The sequence below is a fragment of the Kogia breviceps genome, chromosome 3 (genome assembly GCF_026419965.1).
Source record: "Kogia breviceps isolate mKogBre1 chromosome 3, mKogBre1 haplotype 1, whole genome shotgun sequence".
NCBI lineage: Eukaryota > Metazoa > Chordata > Mammalia > Artiodactyla > Physeteridae > Kogia > Kogia breviceps.
Window position 1 is genome coordinate 91,317,712 of NC_081312.1, and position 17,299 is coordinate 91,335,010.

At 45.0% G+C, this 17,299-nt stretch overlaps 1 pseudogene; it reads left to right on the forward strand.

The window, feature by feature from the left end:
• Positions 1-14,709: 14,709 nt before the first annotated feature.
• Positions 14,710-17,027, forward strand: LOC131752863 (ubiquitin-conjugating enzyme E2 R1 pseudogene; annotated as a pseudogene).
• Positions 17,028-17,299: the final 272 nt, after the last annotated feature.

Sequence of the window (17,299 nt, forward strand, 5' to 3'; positions counted from 1 at the left end):
ATTTAATAGCAACTATCGCTGGTGTTTTCTTAATGTGGTTTCTCTTGTAATTCTGACAGCTTTATGAATGCTCCAGTAACTTTCAGCTAAATCATCACAGAGTTTCAATTTCCCTCTTTAAGCCCTGCAGATAGATCTTATCCATATTATGCTAATAAATAACTGCATCTCAGGTGGATGGTGGGAAATGATCTAAAGGAACATACAAGCCACTATTGCTGGTCCTTAGGCTTAAGCTAGCCCTCATCCACTTATTCCCCTTCAGTGATCAAAGGCATATTAACCAATTAAAAATTAAATTTGTAAATGTTGCCAACATGATTTCATTCTTGCTGTTTACTTTAGAAAGGAGAACCTTTCCAGTGAGTCAGTGCTCTCCCAGCAATTTTCCAGTACCATCACAAAGCACTGGGGGACAGTGGCAGGCATATGTACGTGGCTATGTTTCTCAGCTGGTAGAAGAGAAAAGGAACTTCGTAGTTATTGTTTAGGGAGCTGACTTTGCATTTATGGCCCTGGCTTCTCTACATCTTAGTATGTCCATACAAAAAACAAGGAACTCTGATCCTTATGGGGTATCATTAATTACACTTGAAAATTTCTTAGATGTGTACAATTACTGGGCTGTCTTCCATTTATTTAAGGGAGACTTTCTTTAAAATGTACGTTTTTATTCCATAACATTTCAGTGTTTCAGAGCTCTCAGAGTTTCAGATGTCCAATTGGATCAACTCAAAGTTTTCTATTTTTAAAAAAGAAGAAAAACATCAAGAAACAACAAAATATCTTCTGAATGACAAAATGTACCACGTAAATGACTTTCTTTGGAAGATCTCTAATCTCAGCCTTGGAGTCTATCAGGAAAGTTGATATGGTTCCAGAATACACTCAGGTTAGTAAAATGAATTTATATCTGTCCATACGTAAATCACACGACTCCTTTTGTTCCAAGTGCAGTTTACTTAGACTGGCTACAACTTCAATTCTTCTTGCACTGAATCCAGTCCAACCCTGCTTGGCTGTCCTAACCATGGCCATCAACAAGGATTTGCTGAACATCCAGGGGCACATTCTTGTGCCAGCAGAGAATGCATTTTCAGTGTCATAGGATGAATGATGGCCCCCAAAGAGATAGGTCTATTTCTTAATCCCTGGAACCTGTGAATGTGGCCTTATTTGGGAAATGGTCTTTGCAGGTGGAATTAAGCTAAGGATCTCAGAGACCATCCTAGACTTAGGGTGGGCCCTAAATCGAATGACAGATGGCCTTATAAGAGAAACACAGAGTGAGATTTCAGACACAGAGACATACAGAGAAGAAAGCCATGTGAAGCTGGAGGCAGAGATTAGAGTTTGCAGCATCGAGCTATGCAACACCTGGAGCCACCAGAAGCTGGAAGAGGCAAGGAAGGGTTCTCCCTGAGAGACTTCAGAGGGAATGCAGCCCTGGAAACACTTTGATTTCAAACTTTTGGTCTCCAAAACTGTGAGGATATTAATTTCTGTTGTTTTGGGTACATCACAACATTGTATTGCTTTCCACTGCCCTAGGAAAGCAATACAATCAGGTACCAGGTTCAATTTTTCATGCTTGAAGACATGTCTAGGATTTGGTTCTAATGGGTTTATTAGAATCCTTTCTGTTTTGGCAAGCAACTCCCCAACTCCAAACACCATCCCCCTACCAGGCCCTGCCAAAAAGACAAAATATTTACTCTTGTGTTTACTTTAGTCATACTAGCACATAATGTTACCAAAAGAACATAGTTAAGAATTATTGACAATTTGTTGCTGATTATTAAGTTGGTTAATTATGCCTCTTACCCTTGGGTGGTCCTTCTTGTCCTCTTACTTAGAATGAGAAAGATACCATTGTCATAATATTTCTAGTTGCTCTTTGATGAATCAACAACTCTGAGAGAGAAGGAAGATCCAGAATGATGAAATAAGAGAGTATTAAAGATGAATTTCAGCCTGGTGCTGGCCTTGAGCATTTCAGTTTCCCTGAATTTCCATATATGTCCTGTTACCCACACTAAACAGACTTGAAAGCAGCATGATTTCCACCCCTTGGATAGTGAGTAATCAGAGTCTCCTTCTCAAAGATACATTAATTCCAAAAATAAAAGCTCCACAGACATACCTCCAGGCTGGAATGGAGAAATCACCTAATCAAAGAACTCTTGACAGCTGGCTAACAAACAAAGATGCCTTCTAGGGCAACAAGAAGCCCAGCACGTTGTATAACTGGAAACAACTAAACCACAACTTCTAAACCACTTAATTGGATTTCCAACTGCTATTCTTGACTTCATTATCAGAACAAAACAAAACAAAATCCTAGTATAAACAAAGCTATGCTCAGCCTATAAGCTTTTCGAACAAGACAATATAACATTCCCCAAACATGCCCCATGTTCTCTGTTTCCTTGCCCTTGTTCTCCATGAGTCTCTCACCAGGAAAGCCACTCTCACTTCCCCTATGGCTGCCTATTGAACTCTTACTCCATCCTAAGTGTGGCTTAAATGTCATTTCTCCCACAAAGATTCCCCTCAGCTCCTTTCCCTAACTAACTGAGGCATAAGACCTGCCTTTCAATCCCATACTAATCGCTTGTGTCTTCTTCCTTACTCCAGCCCTGTCATTCTGTGTGTGCTCCTCTGATCATCCTCCAAAACTAGGAGACCCTAGGGGAGTTCTCAACATTGTGACTCAATACATATCTCATGTTAGGGTCAAAGGAAATAGCCACTGAATTAAACAAAGCCAAACAAAATCACTGAACTATATAGGGAAGTAGTGGATCTGGATCCCTTTTCCCTCACCCACACGTCACAGAAGATACTAAAGAAAACATTCAATCATCTCTGACTTTCTTTCCAAAGAGAACAGTATAGGCTGACCTGGCCTCTCCTCTAAGTCCTCTTTTCAATCGGAGTAAGGACTAAGTTTTGTTCACCTTCGTTGTTCCTATATTGCTTATTCTCACACAAGACACATGGTAAGCACTAGAAAATGTTTGTGAATATTGATCTCAGAAGCTTTCTGGCCAACTGGAATCTATATAGAAGCACATGGTTTCTTGGTCCCCCAGCTCTCTTTGATCCCCGCCAAATCTTGCTCAGTCTCCCTCAGGACCACTCTTAGTATGTCTTTTCCTTTCTATTCACATTGCCATCACCCTTTTCCTCCCAAGCTGTTTTGCTGATGGTCTTCCTGGTCTAGAAGGCAAGATTCGGCTTCTTAAAGCCTAATTTGTTGTCACTGTCATTCATTTATCTCTGAGAGGATATCTGACCAAATCAAGTCAGAACCCCTAGTCTTGGCTCTAAGGTCTTCCATATGCTTGATTTGGTCAACTTTTCTAGACTTTTCACTCACTATTTCCCTTAAGAAACCCAACGTTTTTTGACAAGCTAAATATTATTCACTTCCCAAGCATACCAGAACCTTTCAATCTCCATATATCTCCTCAGGCTGATTCATCCACCTGGGGTGCTCACCTCACCTGTCTGGTTACACATACCCACTGTCTTTCAAGTCCAATCCAAGTGTTACTTCTACCCTGACACCTCCCGCAGACACTGCAGCTGAGAAAGATCTTCTGACCCTTTCATATTTTATTCATAGCACCTTCATCAGGGTTGCCTGATTCCATCTAAGCACCATTCTCTGAGACTACTCAACCCCAGGCACTGTGTCAGCCACAGGATTGTCTCACCTACTGCACAAGCCTTCTTCCCATACCTCTACCCCAAGGACCCAGGCAGTGAATTCTCAGTGAATATCTGCTGAATGAAAGAATAAATTAAAGGGTAAGTCATGTATCTGTTCTTGCAAACAGTCAACTTTGATTATTGGAGAAGGAATAGAATCTGTACAAAAAGGAGTTAATAAATAGTCCTGGGATACAGCACCGCCACTGGCACCTTCTCACTGCCCTCAGAGAAATGACAATGTGGGAAGATAGAGAACCTTTCCCAGCTATGGCTCCAAGCCTCGAGGGCTTCCCTGCACCATGATGGGGTACTGAAGATCACACCCCAAATTGCATCTCTCCCCACCCCACTGCCAGGTTCTCCACTCTCACCCGCTTTGTGGCAGAGGACAGAGTAAAGGGAGGGCTGGGAGGAGAGGAACAGGATCTGATAACAAAGCAGGTCAAACAACAGACCTAAAAGAGCATGTGGTAAGCCCCACAGAGTGGCAAAGGCAGCAGCCAAAACACCAGGAATGCCTGCCCCTCGGCTGCCCCTTGGCTAGCCCCTATATCTCCAGGGAGGTCTGCCATTTGGGGCTGGGCTGCAGTCCCAAGCCTCCTCTCTGACCTCCTTATCATGGTGGGCATCACAATCCAAGACTCAGAATTCTCTCCCACTGGCAGTGAGGCCACAGTGCCTGGAAAGGAGGGCTGCGCTCAGCAGTCCAGGTCAGAGCAGGCCAGACTGAGGTGGTGGTTACATTGGGCTGTTTCAAACCCTGAGCAAGGACAGTGGGGAGGGCACCCACATCCTGTGTGGGCAGTGATGGTGGACAGAGCAAAGTGGCAACAGAGCAGTTCTGGGAAACTGGGCCAAACACAAGGAAAAGGGCTTAAACAGGGTGTGGAGGGACCAAGGATTTGCCATGTGATGCAGGCCCCATACCAGCGAGTGTAAGAATAAGTGCAGGATCTGACTCCTGAGAGAAGAATATAATCTCACCTGCACCCCACCATCACTGGGTGAAGAGCCAGCAGCTGGTAACACAGGGTCACGGCTCCTTAGTTTCTCATGATCCAATTTCCAGCTTAGAAGGGATTGTAGATGAGCTGGGAGACAGGTCTCTGGAGGAGACAGCCGCCGCTGGCTCTGCTGAATGAGGACTTCTGCTGGACCAGGGGAAGAGGCAGAGAAGAAAAAATGCTTAACACTGGGAAGTGACAACTGGGAAAGGCTTGGCAACAGGAGTGGCAATGGAGGTTTTCAGGCAGTGGGGATAGCTGAGCACAGCCAGGATGCAGGAACGTCCATGTGTACTTGGAGGAGAATAGCAATTCCTCACACAGGGATTAGAAAACAGAACGCTTCATGGTCCCAGAGGAAGATGCAGCCAGAGGGCAGAGTAGCTGAGGAGAGGCAAGGTGGGCCTAAGTGATGGAAGCTTGATCCTAAATTGGCTCCAGGGCCCAGATGAGGAATTTGCTCAGCAGACCAGTATTTTCCAGACTTGCCTGGGACATTGATTAAAATACAGATTCCTAGTCCCCTACACTGGGATTCTGATTCTGTAGATCAGCAATTGGGTCTAGGAACCATCAACAGCGAGGAGCTACTGAAACAGAAGAGTCTGGATAAATGAAACCTGGTTGGAGGCTGTCATAGAAAATATAGCAGTAGCTGTAATCATAACTATGACACTTACTATGTGCCAAGCACTGCTGTAAACAAAGGTTACTCATTTGATCACGTGCACATCACCTTTTTTATTCCCATTTCACAGGAAAGGAAACTGAGGCACAGAGAGGTTAAGGCCCTTGCCCAAGTTAGAGCAGCAGCATCAGATGTGACCCCAGAAAATCTGTCTCAGATGCCTGTGCTCTGAAGCACTCTGTTATTCTGCTCCTTGAGGGTGAAGATGAGTCCCCTGACCTATAAGGAAGTTATGCCCTCCCCTTGAAGCGCCTTCTGGGTTCATGGTGCTCTCACTCTCTTCACCTCAGTTCACCTCCTCCTTACTCTCACCCAACCCAGCAGGGAGAGGTGAGTGGACCCAGGCTCCGGGAAGTCAGAGGGATCCGTCCAGTTAGGTGGGATGTGGTGGAACCCTCAGGCATTTCCTCTTTGTCCTACCTTCCCTGCCTGTCAGCTAAGAAAAACGGACACTTCCACCAGACAACGTGCTATGTTTTTCTTTCCGATGTTCATCTAAACAGGTCCCCTATCTCCATAGGCCAATTAATTGTGCAGATCTGACAGCAAACAGTCTGGGAATTAAGCAACCAGAATCTAGAGATTAAACCAAACCTTACTTATCTGGGTCAGACACTTCTCCAGTTTTCTCGGCTGCAATTTGTGTGGTTTTCTCCCCTGGAGTGTCTTTAGGATCCCTTCCCATTCAAATGTATTCTGTTGAAACCCTTGGTTTTCCCTCAGGTTTCTTCTCTGTGTCTCTAATCTGAATGTATTCTTCTGTTGGCGTTCCTTCCCACATGACTGTAAGGAATTTAAATGCGGACGAAATTCCCTTGGGAATTCATAATGCTCCTCAGTTTATTTTTAGAGCAGCTTTGGCCTGAGGAGAACAACACTGAACTTGGGAACAAAAGCCCAGTGTTCAGAGCCTGTAAAGTGGAAAAGTCACTTGTGGATTCCTCGGGGGCAAAACGGGAACACTACTGCGAAGGGTGAATAACGCAGTGAGTATATCCCTTCTTTATAAGCAGCAAAGACCATCATTTCCTATAGTCCAGTAGATCCTCTCTAAGGCCAGGTCAGTTTATCAAAAAATCAAACTCTCCTGGTTCTGGGTGTGGTATGTACATTATCTCACCACCTTGCACCTGCACAAAGCAGGTCACTGGAGTCCAGGTTTAAAGACCTCAGCAGGGCTTGGCTGTGAGTCAGAGGCCAGAAGACTCTCAGGCACCTTTCTTCAGAGTTAGCCTGTCCTTGATCAGTCAGGGGAGGCTGGGAGAAGTGTCATTCTGACCACAAATATGGAAAGCCAGAATACATATATTACTAGGAAGATCCTGGAGACCCTGTACCCTCCAACAAAGAGGCAGGACAAATCAGCCCATCTCATTCCAGCAGCATGTGGGATGCAAAACCAGAGCACCAGTTATGATGCTGCTTAGAGCTCTAGCCCACTAAACATCAGTACAGGCGGCAATTGGAGAACACCTGTGCCTGGTGTGGATGATGTTTTGAATGTTTATTAGGCTGGTCTGAGGCTGTTGTTTGCTTCCTAGGAGCAAAATTATCTCATGAAATTCTCTGTCATTGCGTATATGAGTTTGGAATATGAATATTAATGAAATTAAATGATGATAAAATAAAATGAAACTTTATTTGTAGATTTTATTTTCTGCTTACAGGAACATTGATGTTAGTGCTTAGGTCTTTGCTGCATTTAAAGTGCCTCTTTAAAATCTCATTTGGAGTGAATATTCCATTAATATTTTGTAGTTTGGGGCATTGTTCCTTTTGTGTTTTGGTTGTTTGCTTCCCCACTTCAAGGGAGGGGTGGGAAAAGGGAAAGAGGAAGGCAGAATTCAAGCTATTGAGAAGGAGCTGTGTACCTCATCAGGCAACAGAACAGGGTGAAATGGACAGAGCCCTACAAGGTAAATTCTTGTTATGGCGAAGGCACGTCTTGTAGAAATTTTTCATTCTCTCCATGGTTCCCTACCACCAATCACCAATTCTTTATTTTGATTATTTTCTGTATTTATAACCTCACCTTGTTCAAGAAAGGATTTAGGTAGCTTCAAGAAGTTCCTGTGGTTAATTTAACAATTGAGGAAACAATCCCAAATCTCTGAACAAATGACTCAAGCTCCCTGGGAATAGATGGGATATGGAGCTCCCTTCCCAAACTAGCTCTGATGACCAGGTCAGAACTGTTCAAGGACTCCCAAAAATGAAACTGACAACTTGGCTGGAGTCATCCCAGGGTTTGGGTGAAATACTCCATCACACAGACCCCTGAGGGAAACCCAAACACTCACTTGTCAGCTCCTTTCATCAGAGCTTTTGGAGAGTTGGGCAGTACCTCACTATACACATTCCTACAGCCCAAGAAGGCAAGGAGCCTTGGTGGTGGGGCGGGGGTGTGCCCCACCTTCCCCACAAGCTCTTTGCAGGAACCCAAGGCAAGGGTAGCAAGAGCTCACTGCTCCATGAGGCCGAGCATCCTCACAGAGCTCCTGGAGCAGAGCAAAGACTTGCTCTACCATGACCCTAGAAGGAGTCCTTAAGAGTCCCAAGTGCATAGCTGAGACCTGTAGCTTAATAGGTTTTATACTACTTGGCTCCATAAAGAGAAGAAAAGGTTCACACCAGAGCACAGTTTGAGGACAAGATAGCAAATGCTGTCCCTTAGTCTTAACCCAGATAGTTTCAATGAATATCAGACTCAACTTATGCTGCACAGCTCTTACCAAGAGACAGGGAAAAGGTGCAAGGGCAGTGCAGGAACAGGCTGGGAGGCCGTCATGGCTGGGAGCAGTTCCTTCTACCCTACATGGCCACCTGCACCTGCAGCCCAGTACTCTGGCTAATCAGAATGTAAAGAATCCTAAAGACCATATAAAAACAAGGTGAACTAGCCTAAATTTTCTGAGAGTGAGGTTGTTGATGTCACCTCTGTTACTTACCCAAAGTTAGCAGACATGCTACTGTTCCCTTTCCTATTGCAAAACCTCCCCTGGGATGGGATGGGAGGTGGAGCCCAGTCACGGCAGAGCCCACTTCACTGGGGCCCTTCTCCCAGTCACTAACATTCAAGATCCCTAAGAAGAGGCACTAGTCTGTATTGTTCAGGGCTGGATCTTCAGTAATAGTAGTGGGCCTGGCACCTGGTAAGTCATCAATAATATCTATGAATAAATGAGTGAATGGAGTTTATCCTCAAGAGAAACCTAAAAAACTTCTTCAGTGTACTTTCTGTGGATTTATTTATGTTTTGGAAAGGAAAACTCCAAGCACTGGATCATAGAAATCAAGTGATGTCAGAGTTTCCAGGGGCTGAAATGAATGTCCTGAGAGAGCCCAGCCAGGCTACAGAGGAGGGTGGCAATGAGCAAGGTAAAGGGCAAATCACGTGGTGTCATGAGGAGAACCCTGATGAGTCCACATTCCAGAATCTTGGCAATGCCATCTTCTCCAACCTCCTTCTCAGTAAAAGGACTCCTTTTCTATAGGATCCTTCCAAGCAGGGTAAGAATCCACAGTCGTTGATTTGGGCAGTTTTTAGGTTGCAAATAGATGGTAAATGAGTATCTTCCCTGTCCCCACCCCACATCCAAATCTTTGCATATAATCAGAAGGAGTAATATCAGAAAGGTATTATCTGTAGACTATTTGACTCATTTGTTCAACAAATGTCTAAGAAGTCCAGGCCCTCTGAGGATATAACAGTGGTCCAGATCCAAGGCACTACAGGACCTTATAAGGTACCACCTGCCTTTGTAATGCCTATCACAGTTTACAAAGAACTGTTATTTGATTGTATGGCCACATTAGAACTGCTGGCAAAACTGCTTTGGGGTACAGTCTGTTGAATAAACTTCTTCATGGTGGAGGTGGGGAGAGAGTAGCTTCCACCTGGGATCCCATCACGCCTTGAAGTTTCCAGCCAAAAGGCAGCAATCATTAGTCATAGCCTATCCCCAAGTTCCCTTTCTTCCCATTTAGCCTTCAAATCAATAAGATAATTACTGCTGTAGTCTGAAGGTTTTACATTTTCTATTATTCTTGTTGACTGCCATTCAATTTTTAAAGTTTATTTTTAACTTAATGATTTTTGTGGAGAGATTTTCTGGTTCATTGGAGGTTTTTGGTTTTACGGTAGAATTAAAGAAACATAAGAATATAATTTAGTCTGATTTTCTTTTCTGGCCTAAATCTGAATTTGACAATGTTTTCCAAGGTTGAGTTTTTGTGAGTGTGTCTGTTCCAGTGACCAGTATTTCTGTGGAGTTATTAGAGTTAGCTACGAGGAACAGAGTGCTGTTTTGTGAAATGACAATTGGGGAGTGTGAGGAAATGAGGACAACTTAAGGAGTGAGTGTGGAGAAGGACTTAATTGGGGGGAATAAGGTAGAGTAGGAAAAACACAGTCTGGTTTGACCCCCAGCTCTATGACCTTGGGCAAGCCACTTACCTTTCCTGAACTCTGAACTTCTCATCTGCTAAATAAGAAAATGATTCTGGGTAGTGTGTCCTAACACTGATAGCAGTGGCCATGACAAAGGGGCATTCTGTGGCGTGTAGGGCTGACACACAGGGTTGGCGCATCAGGCCCTGAAGTCTGGAGACTGGCTTTCCGTGCAGGGTGACTGGGGTGCCTCTGTTTGGATGACATTAATATGGACAAGCCTCTGGCACTTCATGAAGACCGGGCTGAGGGTATTAAGGGGAGTGAGGGTGAGGTCTGCCTCCGCCTCAGAGAACTGAAAAGAAGCTTCAAAACCAAGGGGCCCATTGAGTAAACAAGATCAGCTGCCTGTGGAAGGGCTAGCCACCATCTAACTCATCCATCCAACCCAGTGTGTTTTCACTCCATGACAAAACTGTTTGCATCTTTCCCCTTGTCTTTCTCAGCCTCCAAACCAGGTGGTAAAACAGGATTACTGCCCAGCTCTACATCCTTCTCAGATAATTTAAGCCCCACGCGGGCCCTCAGATCACACAGCTCACACAAAAACCTCCTTAGCACATGTTGGGAGAGTCCAGGGTGCAGGCTCTGGAATGACAGCCACATAGGGGGTTTCACCAAGTCCCACATCATGCTTGGCTCAGCCAGGTGTGGAGGTCAGTTTGTAGAGTGACCCTACTTTGCTGGCTGCTCCTTCTGTCTCATGTGACTAAAGCATGCCTTTCTGGCTGAGCTCTGAGTACAGACAATGTTACAGATAATGTTCCTTCCCACTCCCACGTCAAAAACCTCATCTCCATGGTATTTTCACCCTAAGTTACCCATCTGCTGCCCTGGATTCTGCAAACAGAATCTCTCCCACTTTTCCGAGGTCCTACATATCTGAATGTATTTGGGGAAGCAGTTTATTTTCTTTCTTTCTTTCTTTTTTACTTTGCCCCCAACCTTCTCTTTGGACATCCAGGAACGTAGTTACTCCCCTTTTGAAGACACCTAAGTCAGTCTAGGATTTACCCATCTCTTTGCAGCCTCACTCTCTGCTGTCACTTAAAAAATTTTTTTTTCATGTTTCCTGCCCTAGTCTTACAGACCATAACCCATCTCAACCTCTAAGACAAAGCAAGTCTAGGGTATTCCAAATAGAAGGTCTTTCTTATTTTGAAAACCATCTTGGGCCTTCCACTTTCCCCATCACTTCCCTTCAGCATCTCTCCACCTTAGGACCTTGAGGCCAGTCAGTCAGGCTCAGTGAGGCACAAAGCAAATCCACTTTACTACAGGGTGTAGACTCTCTAAAGGACAAAGTCTATTCAACTACATAAAAGTAGATAAATCACAGCTATCCAGGACCTAAAAGCATAGGCTTGGAGTCTGTTTCATTCTCATGTTCTACTATTATCCCCATCCTCTTTCCACCTGTTCCCTGTCCCCAGCCCCACAGCCTAGCCCTCCACTCCACCCCAGCCAAAACACAACATCTGTCATCACTTTGTGGCTGGTGGGATGCACCATCCTCCCTGTCTGGCTTCTCTATGTCTTATCATTGCATTGAGGACAGGCTGAGCTCCAAGTCACCCTGACATTCAGAGAAGGGCTCCTCCCCAGCCTCCTGAAGACTTCTCCCTGGATTCCTCTCCCCACTAGACTCTCAGCCTCCTCTCTACTCTCCTAGACTGTATTGTCTACTGCAGACTTCTCCTGTCTTTTGGGCACTTTTGACCATTCTGCAAGCATAGTCACTTCATATGGGGCTTTCAGGTCCCAGTCTCTCAAAAATGTCTCCCTTTTTCTTCATCTCTGCCCCAATTCCAGGAGGGCCTTTGTTCAGGCCCATGACCAAGGCCTTAGCAATTCACCCCCTCTGGGCACGCAGAGTCTTGGCAAAGGGGAGCAGAGACTGGATTTTAAACCAAACTTGTCCCCAGAATGGGCTTCTAACTGTGAGTTTAGCACACTAAACTCACAGTTATATTAATAGAGGTTTCTGCCTCAGTCAGATTCAAGTATACTTAGCAGCAGAAGTTGGGGAAAGGTGAAATTTCCAAGATTCTCATTTATGGATTACATCTACCATAGCACTGATTCCAGCCTACCTGAGCCCTGTGGAATAATTAAGAGGAGGAACGTTTTATTGTTTTGGAGGAAGAGAGGAAAATGAAGAAAGAAAAGGGGAAATGGAGGAGTAGAAAAAACTAGATTTTCATTTATCTGCCTTTTTTGGTTAATTTCGATGTAAATATAAAAGGCCTTTCGATTTATTTTAACACAATTAAGTATCTACTTGCTGTTAGGAAAACAAATTTCTAAACTGTTATCCCTTTATGCTCTTTTCCTAAGTCACAACATCTGTCTTTGTTTTGGGGCATGGATTTCTTTTCTTCCTTTTCTTCCTATTTTTACAGTCCTCAAGACAGCTACCCCAACGCCACAGTGTCATTAACCCAGTTGCTGCTTTGATTCTGCTGGCTCTTTACTGTGGTTCCCGCAGCTGTCGCTAGCCCATTGTCCTAACCTGCAGAGAGGTCAGCAGACGCTATAACTCATGGGCTGAGGCATTCAAAGAGATACCAGGGAGCCATCATCTGGGCATCAAAATAGGCAAGAAATCTAAGTGCTGAGAACTTTGATGCAGCAAATAATCGGGAAAAGCGAGGCTCCTGCTGTCCCTGCTGCTCGAGGCATCCCCCTCCAATGGCCTGAGAGAATGTGAAGCCTCAGGTGTCCTGACAGCTGGAAACAGCCTTAGCTTCTCCTAAGACGAACAACAGGGGCACCTACTAGGTGCCCAGTACTGTACTGGTTGCTGTACCCACATTATCTTTCATTATTTTCCTTATATTTTTCAGATGAGAAAACTGAGGCTAAGAGAGACAAAATGACTTTTCTAGAGGTCACATTATCACCAAGAGATCAGTTCATATAAGGGGAACTTGTTATAGGTAAATGAAGGATGAGCAGGGCTCAGGAAGCAGGGTGAAGCCATTAGGAAATTAAAGAGGGGAGGAAAAGAGGGGCACTTACCCCACTCATTAGGCCAGAATTTAGGTGCCAGGACACAGGCCTTCTAATAACTTGAACTGGACCCTACCTTGTGCCCTGGTGCTCAGTTGATATTCAAGCGTTCCATGGCTCCACTCCTAACCCAACTCTGAGTGAGGCAGCAGGTGATCTGAAGCTAAACAGCTACCTTCCCAGCCACCTCTAATCTCAGTTGCCCACCTGTGTGCACATGGCTTGCTCCTTAGGACTAAGATTGCTTACACCTACTTTGTCCAGTGTTGCTCTAGCCTCTCAACTCCTCTCTTCTCTCTCTTCAGGGAAGAGAGAAAACATCCCATTTGGGGACTGTTGGCTTCTAGCCCAAAGGCTTTATTCCAGATGGATTTGCCTGTGGCTGCCCACCCAGAATAGACAGGTGATATCCATATTCTCAGCTCATCCAGACCATCTGTTCGTTTTTCCATAACACTGTCCTCTGGGTCTATGCTAAGGGCCCATTTAAGAAAATGCTGCTCCAGTAACTAAGCCCTTTGGTGGGAATTTAAGATGGATCCTTATTATAACTAACTTCACCTGGTAGCCTGTAAAATTATGGTGGGTCTCCAATAGAGTCCTAATGCTCTCGATAAAATGAAAACAAGGAAGAATTAGAAAAGTATATAGTCTTTTTTACCTCCTAGAAGTCACTGCATAAATCCACTATCAGAGCAGCAATGTGGCCCAATTCATTGATTCCCACATGCATTGACTGATTCTCTGTCATGCCCCAAGTTTTCTGATAAAAAAAAAATCAAGAGACACAGTTGTGATAAGATGAACCCCTAAGGGAAGTTTGAAGAAAAATACATGGTGCTTATTAGGCTAACTTGGACAGTTTTATTTTGCTGACTAGACTTTTTACTCTCACTAGAGAGAAGTTGTAGAGCAAGGGGAGAGAAATGCTGCCTGGTGTAGAATTTGATTGTCCTGCTGTATGATTTATGATGGACTCTTACTTCCAAGAAATGCCTCACAAAACTGTTGAGAAAATCTACATTTTCATCAATGTGTTTCGAGTTTCTGTTTTCTTCATGGAAATAGATGCATTAAAATGCTATGATGGCAGAGTCTGCTAAGGAGGGCCCAGTCACAGATGTATTACACAAAATGAGATAAACGTGGTTCCTGCCCTCAAGGAACTAATGATCTGGTAGGATTGGTAAAACAATTAAAGAATAGCATTGACACGGGTAAGGCTTTGGTCAGGACCCAAGTTAGGTGCAAAAAAAGAAATTCAGAGCAGAGCAAGACATTATGACATCTTCATTTTGACATTGCTGATTTTATATCATAAGTGCCACCTAAGTACTGATTTTTATTGCCCCATCTAGTGAAGTTAAGGCTGGAGAGAATAAGGAATAGGGTTAGGATGTATGTTTTGCATCTTATTTGATATAACTTGACAATGTATGGTTGTAAAAGTAACAGATGATAACTCACAGAAATTGTTCTATCTGTTGGGATGGAGGGACTTTTAAGCATTATACCAAAGGCAGAAATAATAAAGGAAAAGATTGAGTTGACTATGATTTCACACATAAACAGACATGTACACAAACACACAAACCAAGTTAAAAAAAACTGGAAAAATATTCGCAACATATATCACAGATTGCCATCTGCTTTCTTTTAAGTTGGTTTAAGTTTGCCTTGATTATGCGCTTAGATTCTTACCAAGCTCTGCCCTGCATCAGGGTAACAATGATTTATTCAAATGATTAATAAAAATATACACCTGAGAAACTGTCATTGACCAGAGGAAACAAGGGGGAAATGATAACTAAGTGCAATGTGGGATTCTGGACTGGATGCCGGAACAGAAGAAGAAAATGGACAAAGTATATGTTCAGGTAACTCAAAAGAAGCAATGAATAAAAATGAATATGGCCAATGAAAAAGGAAAATAAGTCCAACGTTACTTTCCAATCAAAGGAAAATTGTATACATAATCCATATTATAAATTGTATCTACAATCCATATTATATATAATTTATACTCTACACACACCCCTTGGATTGGCAAAGACAAAAATGATCAATGATATCCAGTCTAATAGTGGTATTAACTGGTAAAAATCATAAAAGCATCCATTTTCCTATATTTCTGCCTTGATTTCTTATTATTATCTATACTTCAAACTAGTTTAAGGTGTTATCACCTGTCACTTGGACAACCATAATAGCCCCCTAACTTGTCAACCTCTGTTCATTCTTGCCTCTGTTCATCAGTTCTTTCTACTCAGCCAAAGTTATCTTTTTAAAACAGAGGATCCCCAATCATTGCTTTTATCTCTCCTTGCTGTTGGAATAACAATAAAATCTTTAACAAGACCTGTGAAGCCACCTGTGGCATGCTCCCTACCCATTTTTCCAGCTTCATTTTGTCCAGTGCTTCCCCTCTCTTTCCACTCCAGCCAAACAAGCCTTCTTCAACTCCCCAAGCAGCCACATTTGCACAGGCTGAGGCCAAAACGCTCTTATCTCCCCTATTAGTCTAGTTATCTCCTACTTAAGCTTCAGGCCTTATCTGAAATGTCACTTCCCCCAGAAAGTCATCCTTGAACTCCCCATCTAGAAGGAATTCACATTACTGTACTTTCTAACAGTATATATGTCTTCTCCTAGTAATAATTACACAGAGTCCACAAGGGCGGGGACCACACTTGGTGGGGACCACACCTGGTGTTGCTCACCGTTGCACCCTAAACTGTACACAGTACTTGGCACACACTAGGATCTCCATAAATGTTGAATGAATCATGAATCTTTCTGGAGATAAGTTTGGCAACATATGCTAACATTTTAAACCTGTATACTCTTTGACTCAGTAATTTATTTCGGGAAATTTATTTTTCTTTTATTCCATTATACATATACACAGAGCACAGCACACACACATGGGAGTGAGTCCTAAGGTTTTCCACATTTCTAAGTACAGCTGACCCTTGAACAATTCAGGGGGTTAAGGGTGCCAACCCGCTGCGCAGAGAACCCAGTAGGGCACTCTGTATACGTGGCTCCTCCATTATCCGGGGTTCCTCTCTATGCCTGGTTCCGAATTCTCAGATTCAACCAACTGCAACTCCTGTGGTACTGTAGTAGTTACTATTGAAAAAGAAATCCATGTATAAGTGGACCCACGCAGTTCAAACCCACGTTGTTCAAGGGTCAACTGTATGTGCATGTTATATAATCAGAAACAGAAGGTATTTTCATTTTGGGGGGGAGGATGTACATTAATTGTCTTACATAGGTTGTATCAAAGTATCCCCAGATTAAAACACTTGCATCAAAGGGAGGACATCAAAATATCACTGTCATTCCAGTTCCAGAGCCGGTCCCAAGTTGCTGTGACAAAAGGGTCACATGTCAAAAGTCAGAGCAGGGGAGCACCCAGGGGCTCAGAGGAGGAAGGTGGCCCCTCCCCTCAGCCGCTGGCGCCTAGCTCGCCCAAGGCGCTGCTGCTGGAGCTCAAGGGGCTGCAGGAGGAGCCGGTGGAGGGCTTCGGAGGACCCTGGTGGTTAAGGGCGATCTGAACTGGGAGGTGGCCATCTTCGGGCCCCCCAACACCTACTCCGAGGGCAGCTACTTGAAGGTGCGTCTCAAGATCGCCATCGACTACCCTACGCCGGCCTTTCTGTTCCTGACCAAGATGCGGGGTCCCAATGTCTACGAGGCTGAGGACGTGTGCAATCTCCATCCTCCATCCCCCGCTGGACTACCTCCTACCCCCTGAGCGGGGAGCTGCCCTCAGAGCGGCGGAACCCACCCAAAACATAAGACCATCCTCCTGAGCATCACCTCCCTCCTCAGCGAACCCAACACCATTTCCACCTGCCAACGTGGACGGTTCCGTCATGCACACGAAGTGGGAAGAGAGCGAAGGCAGGACCGGGAGCACGCGGACGTTAACCAGAGGCAGGTCCCGGGGACCAAGGCGGACGCGGAGCGGGCCGGCGGGAAGGTCCCGCCGCGCTGGCCCAGTGCTGCGGGAAGACCCAGGCCCGGTGCCCGACCAGGGCTCGGCCCTCTTCTACCAGCACGACTACAGGGCGGCGAGGCCCAGGCCGAGGCCCGCAGCGGGGGCGGGGACGACGAGGACGACTCGGGCCTCGAGGAGTCCTAACAGTGCGTCCCCACCAACAAGCTTACAAATTTTACCTCAGCCGGCCGCCCCCACCAACAAGCTTACAAATTTTACCTCAGCCGGCCGCCCCCACCAACAAGCTTACACATTTTACCTCAGCCGGCCGCACCGCACCGTATGGGCTTTCGGGCGCCTCTGCCGCCTCGACTACCTCGCGTAGGTGTGCGCTGCCGGTCCCCAGGTCCCGCCCTGGGTTTCCTCTGCTTTGGAGGGAGGCCCCGCCCCGCCCGCCGTCACATCCTGCGGCCCCT